The sequence below is a fragment of the Dasypus novemcinctus genome, chromosome 8 (genome assembly GCF_030445035.2).
Source record: "Dasypus novemcinctus isolate mDasNov1 chromosome 8, mDasNov1.1.hap2, whole genome shotgun sequence".
In the NCBI taxonomy this organism is placed as follows: domain Eukaryota; kingdom Metazoa; phylum Chordata; class Mammalia; order Cingulata; family Dasypodidae; genus Dasypus; species Dasypus novemcinctus.
In genome coordinates this window covers 113,048,894-113,057,462 of record NC_080680.1, presented here as the reverse complement: position 1 = coordinate 113,057,462, position 8,569 = coordinate 113,048,894, and the positions used below count along the sequence as shown (strand labels likewise).

At 47.2% G+C, this 8,569-nt stretch overlaps 1 pseudogene; it reads right to left on the bottom strand.

Annotated features, from left to right (window-relative positions):
• Window positions 1-7,629: 7,629 nt before the first annotated feature.
• On the bottom strand, window positions 7,630-8,358 carry LOC105744485 (ras-related protein Rap-1b pseudogene; annotated as a pseudogene).
• Window positions 8,359-8,569: the final 211 nt, after the last annotated feature.

The window sequence follows — 8,569 nt, the reverse complement described above, 5'->3', positions numbered from 1 at the left end:
AAGGGCCCTCCCATGAGCAGATATTGGTTTTAGTTTCTCTCCTGGGCAGAATGCTTGGGAAGTAGGGCAGCACAGTGGCAACACGTGTAGGCCTTGAATTCCAACCACCAGGGTTCACGTCCCCGCTGTGCTGTGTGTTTATGAGCTAGGGACCTGTCACTTCTGTTCTCTACCACGTGGGGCTAGAGGGAGGATTGAATGAGATAGTGTGCACGAGTGGCACCTTATAATGGTTCTTGTCTTTCTCCACTTTGGCTTCTTTGTCCTCCTCACACATTTTCTGTCATGCTTCCCTTTATCTTCCAGAGCTTTAAGTCCCCTCAAAGACTCCCAGTCTCACTTTCTCCTGATTCAGGCTCCTCTTTATCTTGACTTCTCTGCCTCCCCTGTCCTCTGGTCCCCTGACTCCCTTCTGGGGTTGCTCTGCTCATTTTCCCCCTTTCGTTGCTCCAGTTCTCTATCCCCTCTAAGTGCCTTCCTCTTCCTGTGGCTTTCATGTTTGATCTTTATGTCATTCCCTTCCTTCTCTTTCTCTCCCTGCCCTTCACTTCCACGTGGCTCTCCACTTTTGGACAGACGTGCTTTCCACGCAGACGCTTTCCCTCTGTTCTCTTTGGCTCTCAGGCTGCATCTTCGGTCTGCCCCCAGGCCAGCTGCCAGCGAGAGAGTCATGAACGAAGGCAGTGAGGGCAGCCAGCTAAGGGCCTGCCAGCCCGTCAGGGGGAGCAAAATTGTCTTGGGTATCCCACAACTCTGTAGCCCTCTGGGTCCTTTTTGGGGAAGATAACTTCTGTCTCAAGCACTCAACCAATTAATCAACACACAAACAAAAATAAAATAATAATCCCAAAACAAAACAAAATCAAAAGAGAACTTCAACATCTCCATTGCCAGGGTAGGGGAAAAAAAACAAAACAAAACAATGATCGTCGAGCTTTGGCTTCTCCTCCTCCTTCTCTTTATCTGCCTCCTGGATTCAGCTGATGTTCCCTGGAAGAGAGGGAATGGAGCTGTGTTAAGCAGGAGCCAGGAGGCAGGTCATTCAGGAAGGCTGGTGGCCAGCATTATTGCCTCAATGCCCAATCCTCTTTGTCTGGGATGAGCCATAGAAACAGGCATTGCAAAATTTGGTGTCAATGAACTTAAATCGTACATGTAGATACAGAAATCAGTGAGCCACACAAAAGCATTCTGTTTCTCCTTGTGAAATCTGAGACTACTCTCTCTGACTTTTTTTTTTCAAAGATTTATTTATTTATTTAATTCCTCCCCCCCTGCCCCCCCCCCCCCCCCCCCCCGTTGTCTGTTCTCTGTGTCTATTTGCTGCATCTTGTTTCTTTGTCCGCTTCTGTTGTCATCAGCGGCATGGGAAGTGTGGGCGGCGCCATTCCTGGGCAGGCTGCACTTTCTTTCACGCTGGGCGGCTCTCCTTACGGGTGCACTCCTTGCGCGTGGGGCTCCCCTACGCGGGGGACACCCCTATGCGGGGGACACCCCTGCATGACTCCTTGCGCACATCAGCACTGCGCATGGGCCAGCTCCACACGGGTTAAGGAGGCCCGGGGTTTGAACCGCGGACCTCCCATGTGGTAGACGGACGCCCTAACCACTGGGCCAAGTCCGTTTCCCTCTCTCTGACTTTTTGGTGCCCCTTCTCTACATTAAGCATCCCCGGTATGCTGAGTCATGTCAGTCTTGATTTCCTGACCTCTGCTCTCTTGGCACCTGGAAGGTAACATGCTGCAGTGGAAGTACCAGGCAGAGACAGAACTGTGAAGTACCAGGCAGACACAGAGCTTCACGTGACTCTGGGTAAGTCATTCTCTGTCTCAGAGTCTCTGTTTTTTCATCTGTACAATGGGGTATCAACAAGATAAGCAAACTGCAAAGTAATCTTTCCTTTACTGATCACCCTTCTCTGGACATGGATGATTTGTCCTCATCACTCTCAAAGTTTAACTTGGAAGTGAAGGTGAACATCTCAAGGGAGCCTGGGTTGAACCCCAGAGAGCAGACCCGTTGCCTTCCTCCTTCTACATACTTTACCTCAATAATGATGCAACTTGAGACAGCACTGGTTGGCAGCATCTTACAACTCCCGCCCTCTAACCCCCAGCTCAGGGTGGGAGCTCATGTGATCTCTGAACCATTTTGTGTAAATGGAAATTTCCCTTCTGTCAGACTCACTCCCGGTCCCCTCAGAACACAAGATGCCATGCACAGTTTACACTCACTGTTCCCTTCTTCCTGTCCAAAGCTCTGGCAATGGGATGAGGGGAAATCGCCAGTGTTCGTGTGGCAACCAGGATTCCACAGCAAGTGGCTGGTCATGTTCTTCTCCTGGGAAGTCCAATTAGCTTATTTAAAAAATGTGTTTAAATAAGCAGTCTGCAGATTGGAATTGAAACTCTGATTCAGCTTTAAAACTCATAGGGCATACTTTTTAATTCATAGACTCCTACACACTTTTAAAAAATGTGGTAACATATATATATAACATTCTTAAATTACATTTTAGTGGTATTAATTGCCTTCACAATATTGTGCTATTATCACCACCATCCGCGACCCAGAATTTTTCATCATCCCAAAGAGACATTTTGTTTTCCTATTAAGCAATAACTCTCCATTTCCTCTTACTCCTGTCCCTGTGACTTCTAATCTATTTTCTACCTCTAGCAACTTGCTTATTCTAGATATTTCATATCGGTGGAATCACATAATATTTGTCATTTTGCATCTGGTTTATTTCATTCACTATAATGTTTTCTTAGGTTCATCCATGCTGTAGCAGATACCAGAACTTCATTCCTTTTTATGCTTGAATAGTATTCCATCATATGCACATAGCACATTTTGTATATCCATTCATCTGTCAATGGACACTTGAGTTGCTTCCTCCTTTTGGCTATTGTGAATCATGCTGTCATGAACACTGGTGTTCAAATCCCCAGTATCAGTTCTTTGGTTGCACATACCAAAAAGTGGAATTGCTGGGCCATATGATAACATTATGGGTAACTTTCTGAGGAACCATCAAACTGTTGCCCACAGCGGTCCTCTACACCTTTCCTCCCCAAATCCAGGCTCTTAATGAGACGCTGTTAAGAGCAATAGCTCAGCTTCTCTGTGGAGGTGCCAACCACTGCACAGCGCCTGTTTGAAGTCTCCGAGCAATTTCTGAACAGCCCCGGAGATGGAGGACGTGCTCACTAACTGTCTTCATCTTCCATTGCTCTGGCCCCCATGGTAATGGCCACTGTTCATGGAACTGCTTGGGGAAGAGACCTCGCGATGGCCAGTGCCGCTGAGGACCCCTGCGCACCCACTGCTCTCCGTGTTGGGGTCTTGTCTCCTGGTGCTCCTGAATCAGCCAGTCTCAGAGAGGCTAAATCCACCCTGCCTCTTTCTTTAGTCTTGGCACAGTGAGTCATCTTCAATGTGGGAATTTCAGGAGAAGGAAGGACACCAGTCAGTGGGGAGATGAGGGAAGGGGAGACACTTAAGGCCCAAGCAGTGACTGCAAGGCTGGTGTTGTGACAATCTACTTAATCCTGCCCTTCTTTCTCCCAGACTGTGGGGCAGGGTGAAGACGCTAGAGCCCCCTTAGCTTCTTAGTGTTTCATAAAATAATCTTCTCTTAGAACCTGATGGGGAGCGGGGCTGGGTTTTTCTGTATTCTGGGTAGAAGCCAGGCCAGGAGGTCCCCTGTCCAGAGGTTAAAGTGCTCTCCTTGCAGGAACCCATCCTGTATGCAAATGACCTCACAGGACTAGAGGTGTGACAGTCATCTATTTGTTGGAGAGCTTGGGTCAGCCTGACTGGGAGACAGTGTTCATTCCCATCTGAAGGTGCTGGTCTCAGTCTCTCAGGTGGAGCATTTTGAGCCAAGCAGCACCATGTGGAACTTGCCTTAGCTGGGGCTGGGCATTCTGGGAAGCCTCCAAGTCGAAGGCCTGCTCTAGCTGCTTTCATCCCGAGCTCCACTCCTCGCCACTTCCAGGTAGGACACACTTACCAGGGAGCTGTGGGAGAGGAAAAGCAGAGGTATAGTTGTATGCCTAGAGTGGGCCAGCCTCGGCTGCTGTCCTGAGCCTGGCCAGAGTGGAGGAGTGATGGGGGGATGCGGATGGGTGGGGCAGCAGAGAGAGTTCCCGAAAACCTACCTTGCTGGGCCTTGTGGGAGGGCAGGGACCCACCTTCCGCAATCTTAAATTCCTGAGAAAGCTCTACCCACTTGGAGCTGAGCACCACAAGTCCTGTGTGAATTTAGCCAGTCCAGATCACACTCCTCCTCTTTGGGGGTGAGAGAAGTTCAGCAAAAGGGTGAGTGTCTCCAAACCCACCTTCCATTCTTCAGAATATTTCCCAGAGATTACCTTCTCAGAAAAACCCTCCCTGAGCTTCTTAGCCCACTCCACCAGCTCCCTGTGAAGTTAAATGACCACTTTCTTCAGTTTTATGGTACCCCATGCTTGTACCGCACCGTGCTATAAACATTTATTTGCTAGAAAGTCTTCCTGATAGGCTGTTAGCAGCTTGAGGACAGAGAATGGTGCCCATTTTTTGAGTGTCCCTGAGATATAGTACAGTATCTGATACAAAGTATGTCCTCGGGGCCTGTCAGCGAATCACACTTTACCACAAAACTGACTCAAGATGGCCCAGTCCTCCCTTCTTCACCATTGCTATAGTCTGAGGTAAAGAGGCTTAGATCAAGAAGGATGGCCTTTACCAGTGTCCTCTGATGAAGAACAGATGTAAGATCTCAGGTCCCTGAGGAAACTTATGTGCCCTGAAGATGGTCACTGGGTCCAGTCACAACTTGAGTTCCACCAGAGCTGATGAGATAATCAAACAGATGACATTTGTGAGGGAGTGAGGAGGCAAGGGGGAGAGCGGCCAAGATCAGTGGCCCTCGAGCTCTGTCAGGTGGCCAAGTGTGGAGAGGCCATCTGACCTGAGGAATACACTAGAATGCTTATTTCTACCAATTCACGCAAAGGACAAAGTCCAGATGTGACAATATCCTTGGCAGGCAATAGAAAAATCACAACCATGAACGTGTGTGTGCGTGAAACAAGGACTGCCAACGTCAACACAACCGTCTTTTTCCAAGTTTTCCCTTAATATTCATTTGTACTTTGGACATTTATTTGGCATCTGTGTTTGCCAGGTGGTAGCAGGTGCCAGAGGCTTAAGAAAGAAAATATCACAGAAAAATTTGGCATTGAAATGGCTCCATCCTTTGACTTCTTTGTTTTTGTGGGTTGAGAAAAGATGTCAGAGACGCCACTGCAGCTCCTGGGTACTTTGGCCCCATTGGAGCAAGGCCAAGGCTCTGGAAAAAGCGAAGAGCCTCTGAACAGGGAGATCGATGTCAATTCTAAGCAGGGATCTTAGACCCTTAAAGAAAAATTTCTCTCCAAATCCTAATTATTTCCATTTTTTCCTATTCTCTCTTTGTTTGAACTTCATTTACACACCTATATGCTAAAGATTTGTTTTATTTACTTTATTTTTCTTTATTCATCCCCCCTTCCTCTAGATGGTTCTCTCCTCTGTCTGCTCATTGTTTGCTTGCCTTCTCCAGGAGGCACTGGGAATCAAACCTGGGACCACCCACATGAGGGGCAAGTGCCCAAGGACTGAGCCACATCGCTCACTAAGGGCTGTGGTGTCTGCTGGCTTGTGGCCTCTACTTGTTGCGGTAGGGGTGGGGCCTAGCTGGAGGCAGCGTCTTCTTTTAGGAGGCGCAGGGACCCAAACCTGGGATGTCGCACGTGGTAGGCGGATGCCCAAGTGGTTGAGCCACATCTGCTTCCCTACACATATTTTTAATGTGAGGTCATAAGGACCTCATCTAGCAAGCTTTGCTTTTTCACTTCTCATATCACAGATAGTTTCGTGTTACTACAAGATTGTTGCAATGATTATTAAAAACTGTGTACATTACCAAATGCAATGGATGTATCATGATGATGGGAGTGAGTGTTGCTGGGGGGGGAGTGGTGGGGTGGGGGTGGTGGGGTTGAATGGGACCTCATATTTTTTTTTAATGTAATATTTTTACAAAATCAAAAAACAAAAACAAACAAACAAAAAAACTGTGTACATAGTATGACACCCCAGGATGAATTGTACTGTATTAGGCTTCTATTCTTGACATAACACATCACCACAACCGTACTGGCGAAACCCACACAAATTTATTATCTCACACAGTTCTGTGGGCCAGAAATCTGTGTGGGCTCAGCTGGTTCTTCTTTTTCTTTTTCTTTTTTTCAGTGTTCAGGTTCCTTTAGTGGCCCCGTCTTCTGAAAGGCAGGTGCTGAAGGCTTTGCCCACATGCTAGAAGGCCTCCTCCCAGGAAAAGTGCTCTCGAACCGGTGTCTGGGGCTCCTCCCTGCCAGGATCCCGTTTCCACCATGTGTGTGACTCATAACCCACCTGCCAATCTGGACTCAGCAGGAAGGCACCTCCTGGCCTCGAAGACCCACACTCCAGAAATGGAGCTGCAGTTGTCGGTTCCAAAGAGGGTGGCATATTGGCAAAGGTGCTCTTCCTCAGCTTGTCCAATCGCTGGAACATTCCTACTTCTGGACTGCATTTGCAATATCCAAAGAACCAATGTAATAGAGAACTAACACATTCACTAAACCTGATGCCTGTTCTCTTGCTCCTAATGCTCCAGGAGAGTTATAAACTGAGAACCAGGATGAGTGCCTAATTTTCTTAGGAACCCTGGGCCTATTTGAATGGATGTTTTCTATTTCACAAGTAGTTCATTTATTTGGCAAGTATTTACTGAGGGATAGTAATAATAACCCCTTTCATTTACATAGCAATTTGGAGTTTGCAAAGCAGGTTCACACCCTTGTTTTTATTAAACTTCCTAAGAACAAGATGACTTAGACAGAGCTATCCTAGTGGAAGAGAAGAGGAAATGGGGGCTCAGAGGCCATCCAGCTAGTAAAAAGCTGGGACATACTGGTCATTCCTCCACGATGAGTACGACCAAGAATGCCTGTCCCCACTTGAAGGCAAAGCCACTTGACTGGTTAGCCCAGTTGTGTTAATTTGTAGTGATGCTCTACATTGGCACAGCATAACTGCTACCAACCGCCCCCCCCCAAAAAAAAAAGGTTACAAAACACTTATACATACATCATCTCAATTGAACCTCACAAAAACCTAGGAAGTCTAAGAAGAAGAAAATATGTCCCTAGGAGGGAAGAAGAGAACATTAACCCAGTACCAAGTATGCAGGGTAGATCTAGGCCCTTTACGTATCATCTTAACTTGGGCTTCCTAGAAAGTTGCAGCAGAGGCAAAGCTCGTATGGTAAAGTTTTATTGGGAGCTATACTCCTAGGGAAGCAGAGAAAGAGGACAAGCAAATATAAAATAGCACTTTACTGAGCTGGCTACAGCGTCTCAAGAAAAGGTAGAAAGTCCCTTGGTCATATGGGAATCTCCAGTAAGGTCTATAGATGGAACCATTATGATTTGGTCATTCTTTCCTGTTTCCTGACTCAAAATGCACCCCAAAGGCATTAACTCCTCCACGTTGCTAGGTCGTGTTGTTCGGCCCTTCCAGGTGGCCGCTGGGGGAGGCTGGAGCCTCTGGTCAGCTCAGTTCCTGGTTCCGGAGCTGCCGTTGCTCTGGCTGGGGTAGGCCCAATGTAAGCCATGCCAGGGTCTGGCTGTGGCTGAGGAGGGGAGATGGAGACAGAGGCAGTATTAAGAGAGGGGGTGACTAAGGTGGTGGCCACATAGGGGGCTCAGGGACAATGAGCTGGAGGACAGGCAGCTGACCTGGTGTCCTTTCATGGGCCTTCCAGCGCACTGGAGTTTTCTGTTAATAGGTCATATTAGTTCATAAAAGATCTCATTAACATTTACTTTCGATTTTGCAGAAGTTTTCAAGAACACACAGTTGTTCCGTCATCGCTAGATTTTGACCTTGCTCCTTTCCTACAACCCTTTCACTCTCCAAGTCACATTTATTACCAACCAGAATCATTGAAACACCATCAGTGTCTTTCACCAGAAGAATCTATTCTCTCAGATCTTGTAAATCATTAAATGTGGACTGTGCTATGACTGAATAAACTAATGCTAAGCCTTATCCATTTTTCATGTACAAATCCCTCATTACAGTAAATTGTCCCATTCCTGCAGTATCCAGGATTCCAAGCATACCCGGTTGTCCATCTACTTCAATTTGCTTTCTGTAAGAATCTTCTATCGTAGGATCATATTTTTCAACAAAAATTCCTTGAGCAAACTGCACAGTCAGAGCAGACTTTCCAATGCCTCCTGCTCCAAGAACGACTAGCTTATACTCCGGAGCCATGCGAAGTTGACATAATCTAGTACCTCTCACGCTGTCACCAAGTCTGCACAGCCAGTGTCTCCCGGGGCCTTGCATTCCCTCCCGGGCCCTGCTCCCAGCGCCATGACTGTACTGTCCCTGCCGCCACAGCTCTGGCTGGTTCCAAGCCTGACTCTGGGTGAGGTTTGACCTTTCTATTAATTTTTATAACAAGAAAATATTTATTTCACCC